At 42.5% G+C, this 16,289-nt stretch overlaps 1 long non-coding RNA gene across 2 annotated transcripts in view; it reads right to left on the bottom strand.

Annotated features, from left to right (window-relative positions):
* LOC308523475 overlaps positions 1 to 16,289 on the bottom strand; it is a 59,433-nt gene that overhangs the window by 41,702 nt on the left and 1,442 nt on the right. The window lies entirely within an intron of this gene.

Raw genomic sequence — 16,289 nt, 5'->3', positions numbered from 1 at the left:
CTGCCTCCTGCACATCTCCTACTGGGGATGTGCCCGCAACCCAGGTACATGCCCCTGACCGGAATCGAACCCGGGACCCTTCAGTCCGCAAGCCGACGCTCTATCCACTGAGCCAAACCGGTTTCGGCTCCCCGAGTATAACTTTTAATCACAACTTTTATTCATGCACACAAGAAGCCAACTTTTAGAATTTTACAACCCAAAGTTTAGCATAGTATAGTGTATCTCAAATTGGATTCCAGAAAGGGGTTCATTAAGATCACTAGGACATTTTTTAAGTTTTAAGTTTCCACTTTAATGATAACCTTTAAAAAAATGCTGAAGCTTAGACGGTATGCAAATTTATGTATGAAAAAAAGAATATTATTTAATTTTCTATAACTAAACTTAATTTCTAACTTGGATTACACCAGGAGGACAACCTCAGATTCCAAGCTCCCTCGCCCCACATCTCCAGGGTTTTGTCACAATTCCATGGCCTTTCACTGAGCCCAAAATACCAAACATGGGGGGTTCTGTGGGAGGAAGTCCTAACAAATAGCCATGGAGATGTGCCCCCTTCACCCTCCCACACCTGTCCCTCTCCCCCCGCAATTTCATGCCACTGCCTCCTACTGGCCAAATCCAAGCAGAAGCCAAAAGGCATGAGACTGGATGATGCAATTCATATGACCATCCTCCAAGGGCACAGATCTGGATTGAGAAGAATGAAGAGTATAAATGGAAGATAAGCAGCACCTTGAGGAAAAGCAAGCCAGAAACGGCTTTCATCTGGAGGCTTAGGGAACAGAAATCAAGAAAGCTTGCAAACAATCTCTGCTTTTCTGACCAACCAGATCTCTTCCATAAGGTCATAGGCCTAGAGCCCAAGAACCTGCTTGAATGGTCTGGGTAGGAAGAAAGGGTAAGGCTGGAGAGGGCCAACACAGGGAGAAATCAATGAACAATATCTGGAAATACTAACTCAGCAATATAAGCACATTTTGAATCATCTGGATGACCACCTTACAAGCTATTATTGCCACAAAATTTCAGGGCCTGCATTTACATTTAAAAATGTATTAACCCCAAGCATTTATTTGTTCATTAACTCCTACATTCAATAAAGATTTATTGAGCACCTACCATGTGCCAGGCAATGTTCTAGATACCAAGAACACAACAGTGAAAAAGGCAGACAAAGGGCCCACCTTCAAGCAGTAGACATTCCAGTAATACAGTTCCTTTTTACTATTATGGGCTAATGAACAGAGGTGGGATTTCATAATAAAATAATCATTTGGGCCAAGAGAAGTCTAAATTGTATCACAATGTGCTGTACAAATCTAGGATTTTCACAGTTCAAAGAGAAAACAATAATGTGGAAATGAAATCATCACGTAGCAGTTAGAAATAGCAAAGTAAAAAGAATCAATACTGTATTTATACTGTCTCCATTTTATTTCAACAAAGTCATACTAATTGTCCATTATTAATTATTAATGTTATTTGAGGACTTAATTTGTGTATTTGCTTTTAGTTCTACAGGTATATCGATATCATAAGGCATGCTTATGTCATACATCTAGTTTTATGCTTGTTCACTTAAGAAACATTAAAATAATTTTAGTCAACACAAGGGGTCTATGTCGGACTTGATGCTATTCAAATCTCAGCTTCCCCACCTACTAGCAGGTTATTTGATCTGTATCGTTCTTCATCTCTGCCTCTATGAAATAATAAAAATACTAACACATCTTAGGGACTGTACCAGGAACTAAATGAGATAATGTGAAAGATTGTCTGGCACTTAACATATGCATAGAAAATACTAAGTCCCTTCCCTTTCTCATAACATTTGGAGAATGGGTGATAAAAAGAAAATATTTAAAATGGGAAACTAATAAAGCCATATCTTTAAAGAACTCCTTCCTCTCAAGAAAATGAAGCCACAATTCAGCCTGGAAATTTCCAGAGTCTCAACAACTAAAAAAACTGTTCAAAATGCAAATAAAAGAGGAAGAAACCATCTATACCAATGATGGTGAACCTATGGCACGCGTGTCAGAGGTGACACGCAAACTCATTTTTTTGGTTGACTTTTCTTTGTTAAATGGCATTTAAATATATAAAATAAATATCAAAAATATAAGTCTTTGTTTTACTATGGTTGCAAATATCAAAAAATTTCTATATGTGACACGGCACCAGAGTTAAGTTAGGGTTTTTCAAAATGCTGACACGCTGAGCTCAAAAGGTTCGCCATCACTGATCTATACTAATAAAAGGGTAATATGCTAATTAGATGGGAGACCTTCCAGACGTCCTTCCGGACAAAGCCATGATGGCGGGGCCGAGGCAGTTAGGGGCAATCAGGCCAGGAGGGGAGGGCAGTTGGGGGTGATCAGGTCAGTGGGGAGGGGAATGCAGTTGGGAGCGAGCAGGCCGGCAAGAGGGGGCAGTTGGGGGCGAGCAGGCTGGCAGGCAGAATGGTTAGGGGGAATCAGGCAGGCAGGCGAGCAGTTAGGAGCCAGCAGTCCTGGATGGCGAGAGGGATGTCCAACTGCCACAGGGATTGGGCCTAAACTAGCAGTCGGACATCCCCCGAGGGGTCCCAGATTGGAGAAGGGTAGGCAGGGCTGAGGGACACTGCCCCCTCCCCCGGCAAGAATTTCATACACCAGGCCACTAGTAGCTAAATAAGAAGGCAATGCTTGCCCTGGCTGGGTGGCTCAGTTGCTTGAAGCACTGTCCTGTACACCAAAAGACTGCAAATTCAATTCCTGCTCAGGGCACATACCTGAGTTGTAGGTTCAATCCCCAGTCAGGGAGCATGAGGGAGGCAACCAATTGATATTTCTCTCTCACACAGTAGTTTCTCTCTCTCTCTCTCTCTCTCTCTCTCTCTCTCTCTCTCTCTCTCTCTCTCTTCCCCTCCCTCCCTCTACCTTCCTCTCCCTAAAATCATTAAAAACATGTCCTTGGGTGAGGATTTTTTTAAAAAATGCTCATTCTACAAATCTAAGTGGAGAGTCTAGCTCCCAGTTTGAGAAAGAAATGAAATGCTGAAGTTATAATCTCTCAAAATTTCTGTTCCCACATAGCATGCGCAGACAGCAAAAAGCTACTTTAAGAAAAGAATTTTATGAAAAGAGTGTTGCTTCTCTATTATTTGCCCATCCTGAATACCCAAATCCTCCCTATAGTGATTTGGGAAGGGGCTGTTGCTCCTTACTTATAAGGCCTTTACATTGGTCTTTACATTTGCAAAGACTCAAAGTTCATTTCCAGTCTCGCCTTTAAGTACAGCTGCCTATTTGATTTGTCAACCCAGGTAATGATTTTCTGCTCTCTTGACCCTACAACTCCCTGTAACTTGGGAGGTCTGTCTTGAAATGTTAGTTACTGCTTCAGTCAGTTCTCTCCCTGTGTCCCCCTCTCTCCTTTTCTTTCTCTTTCTCTTTCTTTCTTTCTCTCTCTTTCTCTCTCTCTCTCTCTCTCTCTCTCTCTCTCTCTCTCTCTCTCTCGCTCCCCCCACCCCCCCCCCCCAGTGACTTATCCTGGGGTCAAAGGAGATGGACTTATTTTGTTCCTTTTGGAAGGAACAGTCACTGCCTTGTTGGGTTTCAAGCTAAAAATGGATTTCTGCCCTGCACAGAGCAAGTTCTTGTAGTATAGCATCAGCATTACCTCCCCAATCTTCTGCTACACTACCACACACACTAAGGACTGTGACCCTATAACTCTGCACAAGGGCAAAAACACAACTGAACAGGTTGGGGAGGGTCAACCTGGATTTGACCAGTTAGAGCAAGTGAGAAAGACATTTCAGAAGAAGCAAAAATGTATGACATAAAAGGAAGCAAGAGTAGTTCAGTGTGACTGCAGAGTGGCTGTGAGAGGCAAGATGAGAGAAATGTAATATATAGCTATGACTTTGGAGTCAACTACATTCAAGTTCAATCACAGTTGTATAAAGGATTTTTGTTGTTGTTGATCCTTATCTGAAGATATTTTTCCCACTGATTTTTTTTTTCTTGAAAGAGTAGAAGAGAGGGGGAGGGAGGGGTGGGGAGGGGAGAGAGAGAGAGAGACAGAGAGAAATATCAATGTGAAAGAGACACATTGATTGGCTGCCTCCCTCACACACAGAGACCAGGGCCAGGGATAGAACCTGCAACCCAGGTACATGCCCTTGACCAGGAATCAAAACCACAACCCTTCGGTGGGAGAGCCCACACTTTAACCACTTAGCCACACTGGCCAGGGCTCTGAGTCTTGGTTTCCTCATTTGCATACAATATTTCAAAAAGTAAGGAACAATCATAATATCATGTATATAAAGAGTGGAAAATAATAATGACATATAATGTAAGCTTAGCATATGGTAGCTGGTCTAAATATAAATATATTAATATACAAGGCTGGCAGGGCCACATTATGAATATTTTAGAACATGAAGCTAATTCAATTAGGTCTTAAAAGCTACTTGTTGCCACTGAAGGATTTTTAGCTGGGAATGAGTTGATCAGATTTCTGTTCTCATTAAGACAGACATTCAAGTATAAGACAGTGTGCAAAGCACTGTGGGGAAGGTGTCTGAATAAAAATGCTATCCTAGTCTCCAATTCATTGCCATCAGCACTGACAATTAAGTGTAGGTCTGGTGCTGACTTCCAAACAGGAAACTCCTCACTACTTTCCATTTACAAAGTGGGTGGAAGGAACCTGGAGTTGGGTAAAGAAACATTGTAGTGGAAAGTCTACCTGGAACCAAGTGGCAGAGCCTTCTTCTAGCCCTGAGAGCAAAGTGCTTCATTTTCTTCTAAGAGTATTAAAAATTATACATGCTAAATGAGGGTCACAAAATCTCATGAAATAATCATAACTTAGTAATTCCCCCTGATGTAAATATGCATCACCGATTTTTCAAACTGTTATAAATAGCCAAGGAACTCCTCAAAAGAAAAACACCAAAGTCAAGATGAGCATTCCTGCCTTCAATAGCACGCAGCTGTTGAGTTGCTCAGAATTAATGAAAATGAAGTATTCTAACACAACACTATACTAGTACATACCATTTTCTGTAATAACTTACTTAAAATTTCCATTGACTAAGGCAGCTGAAGATCAGTACCAGAATCCGAATCAGATAGGAATACATTCAAATACAAAAAAGCTCTCATTTTGTCTGTTTTTCCACTGTGCTACTTTACAGGAAATATTTCCATGCAAATGCTGACCTCTTGTGGTAAGAACCAATTGCTTCGAAAAGCTATCATTTCAATGGAATGTAAGGTAATTTGTGTTATGGCTGGAAAGAAACGAAATGATCATATATTAATGGGGGTTGGGGGGGGGGGCTCATTCACAAAATGCTATTTCCTTGGCAATCCCAAGAACTTTCTCTTTCCTCCACAAGATTTCATATTCCTTTTCGAAATTACAAATCATATTCACTTCAACCAGTGAAAGAGATTTATTCCCACTAAAAAAAAGTACAGCTATTTTTTAAATTTTCACTGCCTTACACTTTCATCAGTTTAATACTTAAGACTATATTCATTATCTGACCTGTCATTTCAATATTATCAACAGTACTGAAATAAACATTCTTGAACATGTCTCTACATACATGTGTTAAGAAATCCTCTAGAAATCACCCCCGGTATTGCCGACAACAATCAAGGCTTAACTACAACAAGACTGCGCACAAAGACCACTAGGGGGTGCACCAAGAAAAGATAAAAAAATGCGGAGACAAAGAAACAGGACGCAAATGTCAGAAATGGAAGATATAGAGCTCAAAACCACACTTTTAAGGTCTCTCAAGAACTGTCTAGAAGCTGCCGATAAACTTAGTAAGGCCCTCGAAAAGACTGGTGAGACCGCCGATAAATGTAGTGAGATCCTCAAGAAATCGAATGAGACCCTCGATATTGTGATAAAGAACCAACTAGAAATTAAGCATACACTGACTGAAATAAAGAATATTGTACAGACACCCAACAGCAGACCAGAGGAGCGCAAGAATCAAGTCAAAGATTCGAAATGCGAAGAAGCAAAAAACACCCAACTGGAAAAGCAAAATGAAAAAAGAATCCGAAAATACGAAGATAGTGTAAGGAGCCTCTGGGACAGCTTCAAGCGTACCAACATCAGAATTATAGGGGTGCCAGAAGATGAGAGAGAGCAAGATATTGAAAACCTATTTGAAGAAATAATGACAGAAAACTTCCCCCACCTGGTGAAAAAAATAGACTTACAGGTCCAGGAAGCGCAGAGAACCCCAAACAAAAGGAACCCAAAGAGGACAACACCAAGACACATCATAATTAAAATGCCAAGAGCAAAAGACAAAGAGAAAATCCTAAAAGCAGCAAGAGAAAGAAACTCAGTTACCTACAAGGGAATACCCATACGACTGTCAGCTGATTTCTCAACAGAAACTTTGCAGGCCAGAAGGGAATGGCAAGAAATATTCAAAGTGATGAATAGCAAGAACCTACAACCAAGATTACTTTATCCAGCAAAGCTATCATTCAGAACTGAAGGTCAGATAAAGAGCTTCACAGATAAGGAAAAGCTAAAGGAGTTCATCACCACCAAACCAGTATTATATGAAATGCTGAAAGGTATCCTTTAAGAAGAGGAAGAAGAAGAAAAAGGTAAAGATACAAATTATGAACAACAAACATGCATCTATCAACAAGTGAATCTAAGAATCAAGTGAACAAATAATCTGGTGATCATAATAGAATCAAGGACATAGAAAGGGAATGGACTGACTATTCTTGGGGGGGAAAGGGGTGTGGGAGATGCGGGAAGAGACTGGACAAAAATCGTGCACCTATGGATGAGGACAGTGGGTGGGGAGTGAGGGTGGAGGGTGGGGCAGGAACTGGGAGGAGGGGAGTTATGGGGGGAAAAAAGAGGAACAAACGTAAAAAAAAAAAAAAAGAAAAGAAAGAAAGAAATCCTCTAGTGTTTATACCCTAAAATAGAATTGTTGGATTGAAGAGTATTATATTATACATCGTCAACATTACCAGAATGCCACCTTCTTTTCCCAAATGGTTGTGCCAGATGGCATTTCCATCAGCTCAGTATACAAGCTTCATCTCCTCACCAACATTCATTCATCAGGCTTTTGAATTCATGCCCATCTTACAGATGAGAAAACAATGTCTCAGTATTGTTTAATGCATTATCCTGATTGAGATTAGGCATCTTTTTGTGTTTACTCTTCTGCATGAGTTTCCTGTTAAATGTCTTTTGCCAGTTATTCTGGTGCCACTTTTAACTGATTTATAGAAGTGTTTAATATATTCTAGATACTAATCACTAGTTATATGAGTTGTAAATATTTTCTATCACTCCAAATCTCATCTTTCCAATTTTATTATGTATTTTGGTCAGCTAAATTTAATTTTAATGTAGCCAAAATTATCAATCCTTTCCTTTGTTTTTCAAATTTTGTTTCAGAAATCCTGCCCTATTGTAAAGTAATTAAGAAATAATCTCAATAATTTAGTTTTTCATTTCATACTATGTCTTTAATCCTGGAAATTTTTGACATGAAAGATCTATTTTTTTTTTTTCTTTTTGCCATACCGAGGACAACCAATTGCCCCAGGATGATTTATTATACACTCTCCCATTTCCTACTGACTGTGAGTCACAATGTCTTATGTGATACAATAAAATATAAAGTTTCTACATAGTGGGAAGCTTTGGGGGCTCCCTATTCTCCTTCATTAGTCTATCTTTCCCCAAACCATAACTATAGGATCTTAATTGCTATTGTTATAAGTTTATATCTGGCAGGGCAAATTTAAATCTTTTTTCCAGTGTTGAGGTATAATTGACAAAAATTATATATATTTAAGGTGTATGATGTGCTGTTTTGATATACATATACATTGTGAAATCATTATCACAATCAAACTAATAACATATCACCTCATACAGTTACTTTGTTATGAGAACACCTAAGGGCCTTCTTTATTAACATATTTCAAGTACACGATACAGTATTATCTATATAATCCTATATAATAAAGAGTTAAGATGCAAATGGTCGTCACACCCTCATGCCAACACAACTCAGACACTCAACACTGGGGAGAGAGTAATAGGGACTAGCCAGGCACAAATGAGCTCACGAGAGAGGAATGAGGACCAGCCAGGCTGCAGCCTGGGAGAGGGACAAGCCGCCCGCCCCGCGGTCCCAGGTGCCAGCAGCTGTGCCTACTCCTCTGGCCTGAGGGACAAGCTGCATGCCCCGCGATCCCGGGTGCCAGCAGCTGCACCTGTGGCCCAGGAGAGAGACAAGCTGCCCACCCTGCAGTCCCGGGCACCAGTGGCTGCAGCCTGGGTGAAGCTGCCTGCCCACGGTCCCCTGTGCCTGCAGCCGGCCAGAGGGAGGGAAGCCCGGGTCCCGGGTGCCTGCAACAGTCCGGAGAAGGGAATCCTGGGTCCCAGGTGCGGGGTGAGGCAGAGGTGGTTAGGGGAGATCAGGCCAGCAGGGGAGCAGTTAGGGGCGATCAGGCAGGCAGGCAAGCGATTAGGAGCCAGGGGTCCCGGACTGAGAGAGGCAGTCGAACATCCCCCAAGGGGTCCTGGATTGGAGAAGGTGCAGGCCAGGCTGAGGGACCCCCCCCCCCCGCCGCATGAATTTCGTGCACCGGGCCTCTAGTCTATATAATAAAAGCCTAAGTGACCGTTATGGCAGAACAACCAGTCACTATGATGTGTACGGACGACCAGGGGGCAGATGCTTAATGCAGAAGCTGCCCCCTGGTGGTCAGTGTGCTCCCACAGGGGGAGCGCTGCTCAGCCAGAAGCTGGGTTTACAGTTGCTGCTCCGCGGCAGCGCCAAGGAGCAGTGAGCAGGCAGGCGGTAAGGAGTGAGGGGTCCCAGACTGCAAGAGGGATGTCCGCTGAGGTGTCCTGAACTGGGAGAAGGCACAGGCCGGGCTAAGGGACACCCCACCACCACCCCCAGTGCATGAATTTCGTGCACCGGGCCTCTAATTAACTATAGTCATCATGCTGCATAAGCTCTGATCCTCAGAACACTCATAACTAAGTTTCTACCCTTTGACTAGTATCTCCCCATATCCCCTACCCCCCAGCAACCACCATTCTACTCTACTCTTATGAGTTCAGTTTTTTAGATTCCATACATACATGAAATAACGCCATATTTGTCTTTTTGTGCCTGGCTTATTTCACTTTGTATAGTCCTCTAGTTTCATCCATGTTGTCAAAATGGTAGAATTTCCTTTTTCAAGGCTGAATAATATTCCAGTGTGTGTGTACATATATACAGGATGTACCAAAAAATATGTATGCACACTGAATAATTATTAATTCCAATGGGTTAAATCTGAAAAGAAACATCAATTGAGCTATATTCAAGTGTGTATACATTTTGGGGGGACACCCTGTACATGTATTATATATATTTATGGTGTGTGTATATATCTCACATTTACTTTATTCATCCATCCATCAATAGGCACTTAGGTTGTTTCCATATCTTGGCTATTGTGAACAGTGCTGCAATAAACATGAAGTTTATTGAAAAGTTCATCTCTTTGAGATTCTGATTTCATGTTCTTTGGATATTTATAATAATAAAAGTGTAATATGCTAATTAGACCAGACAGCCAAATGACCTTCCAACATTATTCCGGATGAAGCTGCTGTGGCGGGGGCCAAGGCAGAGGCAGTTAGGGGTGATCAGGCAGGCAGGCAAGCAGTTAGGGGCAATCAGGCAGGCAGGCAAGCAGTAAGGGCCAATCAGGCAGGCAGGTGAGTGGTTAGGGGCGATCAGGCAGGCAGGTGAGCAGTTAGGGGTGATCAGGCAGGCAGGCAAGTGGTTAGGAGCCAGCGGCCCCGGATTGTGAGAGGGATGTTCGACTGCCAGGGGTCCCAGATTGCAAGAGGGTGCAGGCCAGGCTTAGGGACGCCCCCCCAACCCCCACCCCCCCGCCACCACCACTGTGCATGAATTTCATACACCAGGCCTCTAGTATACATATATACTCAGAGGTGGGGTTGTGGGTCATAATGGTAGTTCTATTTTTAATTTTTTGAGGACCCTCCATATTGTTTTCCAAAGTTGTTGCACCATTTTACACTTCTCCTAACAGTATACAATGAATCCCTTTTCTCCACATCCTCACAAATGTTTTCTATCTTTTTTGATAATAACCATTCTAATAGGTGTGAGCTGATAGCCCATGGTGGTTTTGATTTGCATTTACCTGATGACCAATGATGTTGAATACCTTTTTGTGTACCTGTTCATCGTTGTTTTATATAACTATTGTTTCCTTTGCTATGCAGAACTTTTTTAGGTTGATGGAGTTACACTTGTCTGTTTTTGCTTTCATTGCCTGTTTTCTAACTCTTGTCCTAGGAACTGCATGTTTTTCTTATCTTTTCCAGTGATCTTGGAGGTGTACATATTATTTTAGTTTTAAAAATGGCTGTATCATTTATGTTTTTAAAATCTATCTAATTGAATCTATTATCTTTAATTAACTAAGACCCAATTAAACTATTTATTTTAGCCCCCATTATCTAAGATTAATCCACATTTTTCTCTTTATGTCAGAAACCTCTTGACCCTGCTTCCCATCCTTTGGACCCACTTTTACACTAGTTGCTGCTATGACAGCCACGTCCACCCAGCTGAAACTGAAAGTTAAGTTAGCCTCAGATAAATGTGGACTGGATGTCAGTTGATGCTTTTCCCTTTCTTTGGGCAGTCAATTTTGAGACACATTATATACAGCTTCTCAAGATTACGGCAAATTGACTTCCAATCAACCCATAGTAGTGACCAATACCATAAAGTACTTTTGCAATGGCTTTTCCTCCTCTGTTTCTTTCTCTCTAGTTCCACTGCCTCTTTGGGTCACTTTTCAAATAAATTACCTAGACACAAGTCTTTGACTCTATTTTGGGAGGTAACCCAGACTAAAACGCTTCTCTTCCATCCCTCTCTAAAACTTCCCAAGCTCTGCTGACATTTTGAGTTCTTAGAGTCATCATTAATACAGAAAATAGCCCTGGCCGGTTTGGCTCAGTGGATAGAGCGTTGGCCTCCAGACTGAAGGGTCCTGGGTTTGATTCCGATCAAGGGCACATGTCTGGGGTTGTGGGCTCAATCCCCAATAGGTGGTGTACAGGAGGCAGCCAATCAATGATTCTCTCTCATCACTGATGTTTCTATCTCTCTATCCCTCTCCCTTCCTCTCTAAAATCAATAAAAATATATTTTTTTAAAAAATACAGAAAATAAATCTTACCAGATCTCTTCAGGTCATATAATGATAGGCTCATATTAATGTCTACAGCCACTGAAATACCCCTCACCTAAGAGGAGGCAAGACTGATACTTTCCTGTGCATCCAAAAAAAAAAGTTCCACCACTGCTCAGAGATAAAATCCGAGTACACACTTCACCTGGATCATAGGAGGAAGCAGAGGTGTGCAAAGCCACGGGACCATAACCTCTGGCACAATGGATCATTTGAAAGTCAACCCACCCCATATAGAACTATAGGAGTGGCCCAGGCTCCTCTTTCTGGCACTGAGAAATGAAAAGGACACTAAATAATAACTCACAAAATTGTAGATGAAACCCACCTCAATTCCTGCTTCATTGGGACTCTCTCATGGCAAATGACTCCAACACCAAATAGTATTAAGTTACCAAAGGAATTTCACGGTTCATATAACTGAGAGGATAACAGCCATCATCTGACAGGGAAAAGCCCAGAGCTCAAAATAACCTGCCATTAATCTCTCTTCCCACCACTTTTCCATCTCTTTCTCTCCCCCCACCCCACATCTCTCCTCCCCACTGAACACCTTTCTCTTCCTCTCTTTTCTTTGCCTATGTAGCCCACCTTTCAGCTGTTTCTGTGAGTTGGTCTCATTTTCTCTTTCTGTGGATTGGCTTTTTTCCAAGTGATAGATGGCAACATTAGCTCAATTTTCACCACAGCCCCCGAGGCAACAGAAAATTGTAGAGAAACCACCAATGGATATTATCCAACTGGATGCTCAGCATCCAAATACCCTTTCCAGTAGAGAGGAATTCCCAAAATAGGGCTCTGCAGCTCACTACGGAAGCTGAAAGAGGAAGGGTGGGCATAACTTTCCCTGTTCTCTGGAAGCCAGGGCACAAGCATAGGACCTGAGTGTAGCCACGCAGATACTCCCAGCCAAGACCCTGAATCCAGAGGAAATAGTGCAAAGGTGTGAAAGCTGGAGATAACGCAGAATGGCTGCAGCAGCACGGTGGGGTGGTGAGCGTTCAGTGATATGGTGACAAGTGTGTAGGGGTCCCAGAATCCAGGAGCAGAACCGAGCATTACAGGCGGTGTTAATGGGGACATCTTACGACTGAAACTATGTCTTACTTCCACTGAACCCAAGCTTCATTTCCAGAGCTCTCCACCTGGCTGTCTGAACTTCCTGATAACCTCCCAATAACTTACTTCTCAAAATACTAACCGAAGTAGGTTTCCATTGTTTATAAAAGTGAATTCTGGTGGGTCCAGCAGCCACATTTTCCAGCTGCAGAAAAACATTTTAGAGGCTTAGTGCTGGCTAGGTCTGGTCATAATCCAATTGCTTTGTCTATTAAAAAATGGGGTGGCAGGGGGTGGGAATGGCAAGTAAGGAGTGGGAAATATGTGAGCGGAATGAACAGCCTTAACCTTCATTTATAAACATAAACACATAATGAAATATCACCAGTCACATGAAGGAAATCAGATGCTCCAGAGTGAAAGCAAGTTGACCAATGAAAGCAAATGACTCTCCTCTGAAACACTTTATGCAAAATGTAGAAAACTTTTAAAAACAAACTTTGTGTCCCACCAGATTCCAGAAGACTGTAGTGTGCAGTAGAAGAGACTGCAACTCCAGAGAGGTACATGCTCCTGAAGAATCTGGCTCTTTCCTTTTTTCCACTGCTCTCCATCTTGCTCTCCTCCCTAACACAAGTCATTGCACATGCTGTTCCTTCTACCTGGAATGTTCTTTCTTGCCTTCCCCTCCCAAGCCCCACCCTCCCAAATGTACAATCAATTCCCTTTCTATTCTTTAAGTTTTAACTTAAATAGCACTTCCTCGGGTTTTTTCTGGCAGAGAGAAACTCATGGATTGCAGAGAACAGACTGGGTGAGAGGGGGATTAAGGGACTGGGTGAAAAAGGTGGAGGGATTAAGAAGTGAAAATTGGCAGGTTTGATTTTTTTTTTTTTAACATCACAGGGATGTAAAACACAGCATAGGGAATATAGTCAATAGTGTTGTAATAACTATGTATGGTGCCAGGTGAGTACTATGCTTGTTGGGAGGATCACTTCATAAATTATATAAATGTGTACACCTGAAACTAATATGGTGTTGAATGTCAACTGTAATTGAAAAAATAAATAAATACTGCCTAAAGCATTCTCTACCTTAGTTTCTCATTCCTTTGATTTTGAATGACCTTAGGGCTAAGTTAATTAAGCATTGTTCACCTCAGATTCTTCTGTAATCTGGGAATAAAAAGTTCCTACCACATACGGTTGCTGGGAAGATTAAATGAGTTCATATTTGTAAAGCACATAGAACTCAAGTACACATTCAAGCATTCAATAGATGTTAGCTATTACTTCCACCATGGCATTTATCATACAGTAAAATTTGTTTGTTTTTATTTACTTTAAAAAAAAATCTGCTCTCCCACAGAATAAAAGGTGCATGAGCATAATAGCACTACTGTTTTATTCACAGTGCCAGATTATATATACACTAGAGGCCCAGTGCACGAAATTCGTGCACTGGGGTGGGGGCATCCCTCAGCCCGACCTGCACCTCTCCAATCTGGGAGCCCTCAGGGGATGTCCTACTGACAGCTTGGGCCCGTTCCCCATGGTTCTCTGCTCTCTGAGGGGCCTGCCTGCTCCACACCACAGCAACGGCCAGGCAGGCCCTGCTGGGTGCTGCCTGTGGGCCACACTTGCCTGCTCGCAGGTGGCCGCGGCAATGGCCAAGCAGGCCCTGCTGGGTGCTGCCTGCGGGTGCACTTGCCTGCTGGGCTCACGTTGCCAGGGTGACACTGCCATCTTTGTCGCAGTGATGGAGTGACAGTTAATTTGCATGGTATTCTTTTATTAGCTAGGATTAAACCAAGAAAATACTTCCTGAAAATGAATAACAACACCCTAGGACAATGTGGTGGCCATGAACAAGCTCCCCTTAGATCTTCTGCTGTGGGCAGGACAACTAACAACAGCCCAACTACTGTCCTCTGGATCCATCACATTTGCACAGAGGCCAGGCTTTCTAAGGCTGCTTCTAGTCAATGACTGCGCACAGCAGAGTAGCAGAGCCATTCTGGCAAACTGCAGAGGACTCCCCACTGCAAAGTCAAACCTTTCCTGGAGCTGCATTTCACACAAGCTTCCTACCCAACCCTCTTTCCTTTCAGGGGGGTCAGCTGCATTGTGGTCTGCAAGTTCTCCCTGCCTGCCCCAGCTCCCTCCAAAATAAACCTCCTGCACATCTAATCCTGTGTTTATGTCTGCTTCTTGGTATACCCAACTAACACAATCAGGATCTCCAGAAACAAATCTTGAGGTGAGAATTTGTGAGCAAATGACTGAAGGTGGTTTCAAAAGAAACCAGTAAGGGGAAGAGAAAACATTAATACCGTGTGGTTCCAACTTGACTGTTCAGCCCTCTTTCCATCTGGAACCCAATGTTAAACAGCTATCTTTCACTATGCTTTCTCCCTTCCACACTTCTGCTCATTCCATTTTCTCCCTTGGGAATATCTTTCCCATTCACCCCTTCCCACTAACTATGTCTGTTGGAATTCTTCTGGGTCCAGCTCATATGCTATCTTCTCCATGCAGGCTCCTTGACCACCTCATAGGGTAGCGATTTCTCTCTCCTTTGACCTCTTACAGCAGCTATTATCTAAGTTACTTGTGAAAGAAATTGTATACATACTATAATTGTTTCTTTTATGTCAACCAAACTAAGAGCTCCTCAAAACAGGAATTAAGCCCTAACCGGTTTGGCTCAGTGGATAGAGCGTCAGCCTATGGACTCAAGGGTCCCAGGTTCGATTCCGGTCAAGGGCATGTACCTTGGTTGCAGGCAGCTGACCGATGTTTCTAACTCTCTATCCCTCTCCCTTCCTCTCTGTAAAAAATCAATAAAATATATTTTAAAATCAAACTAACAGGAATTAAGCTTTATTATTTTGTTCGTATATCTATTCTTCTTTCCATGAATACTGTCCATGGTGTACAATGTACCCAACAAATGTGTGCTGAGTAATAGAATTCTAAGTGACTGGGCTTTGATGGGTAAGTCAATAAACTCCAGCTCTTCTTATGCTTAGATTTTTTGTAAAAAAAAAAAAAAAAAAGAAAAGAAAAGAAAAACAAAAAACACAACAATTGTTTTCCTCTCTCAGGTCGTAGTTGTGCGCTAGACAGTTAATGATCATCTGTAATATAATGTGTGGGGAGCCGGCACAGCCATGGCATACTCAGCCCCAGGGCGCCTTATGTGCCATGCCAGCTCAGCCTGGTTCAGTGACACTGACAGGGGGCGGTGGAGGATTGAAAAAAGACAGACAAGAGAATGAAAGCTGGGTCTCGGTGGGACGCTGCTTCTCTGATGAGGAGACAGTGCCGACACCCACAAGCCGTGTCTTTATTTTATAGCTGATGCCACGAGGGAAAGTAAGGGCGTGACCAAGACGTTTACAATAGTCTCGTGGGTTTCGATCCTACTCAACTACATGCCCCTGAACTCTATCACTCAGGCACGTGGGGCTGCGTGTTCAGACCACAGGTTCAAGCTTACAGCTACAGCTGTTGGCTACCATTGTGCTGGGAAGGCTTTGGCTGGGACTTGCACGTGGCAATGAAAGGACTGTGCCCTCTCCTCAGGCCGAGGCTTGAACCTGTCCAAAACACGGTGGCTGCACCCCACGATAATTCCCTTACAACACCTACCTATTAAATCAGCTAATACCAGTTTATTTTGCCCATTTTGAGATTTGTTATACAATTAAACCTGAATGATTCTGTTGATTCTAAAAAAGACTGCAATGCTCCAGGTAGCCGTCACTTTTCACAATTCCCCCTTACAGGCAACACTCTGCAAAGTTACCTTTTTGTTGGCTTCCTGTATTCCCGTTAGAGGCCAATGAAGCTTAGGTAAACACACCTAACTTTCTTCTTTTAGGGGAGTAAGAACTGGCAGAAATTTCTT

Source organism: Myotis nattereri (genome assembly GCF_964212035.1).
Source record: "Myotis nattereri genome assembly, chromosome: 8".
Classification (NCBI taxonomy): Eukaryota; Metazoa; Chordata; class Mammalia; order Chiroptera; family Vespertilionidae; genus Myotis; species Myotis nattereri.
This window is presented reverse-complemented; position numbering and strand designations above follow the sequence as displayed.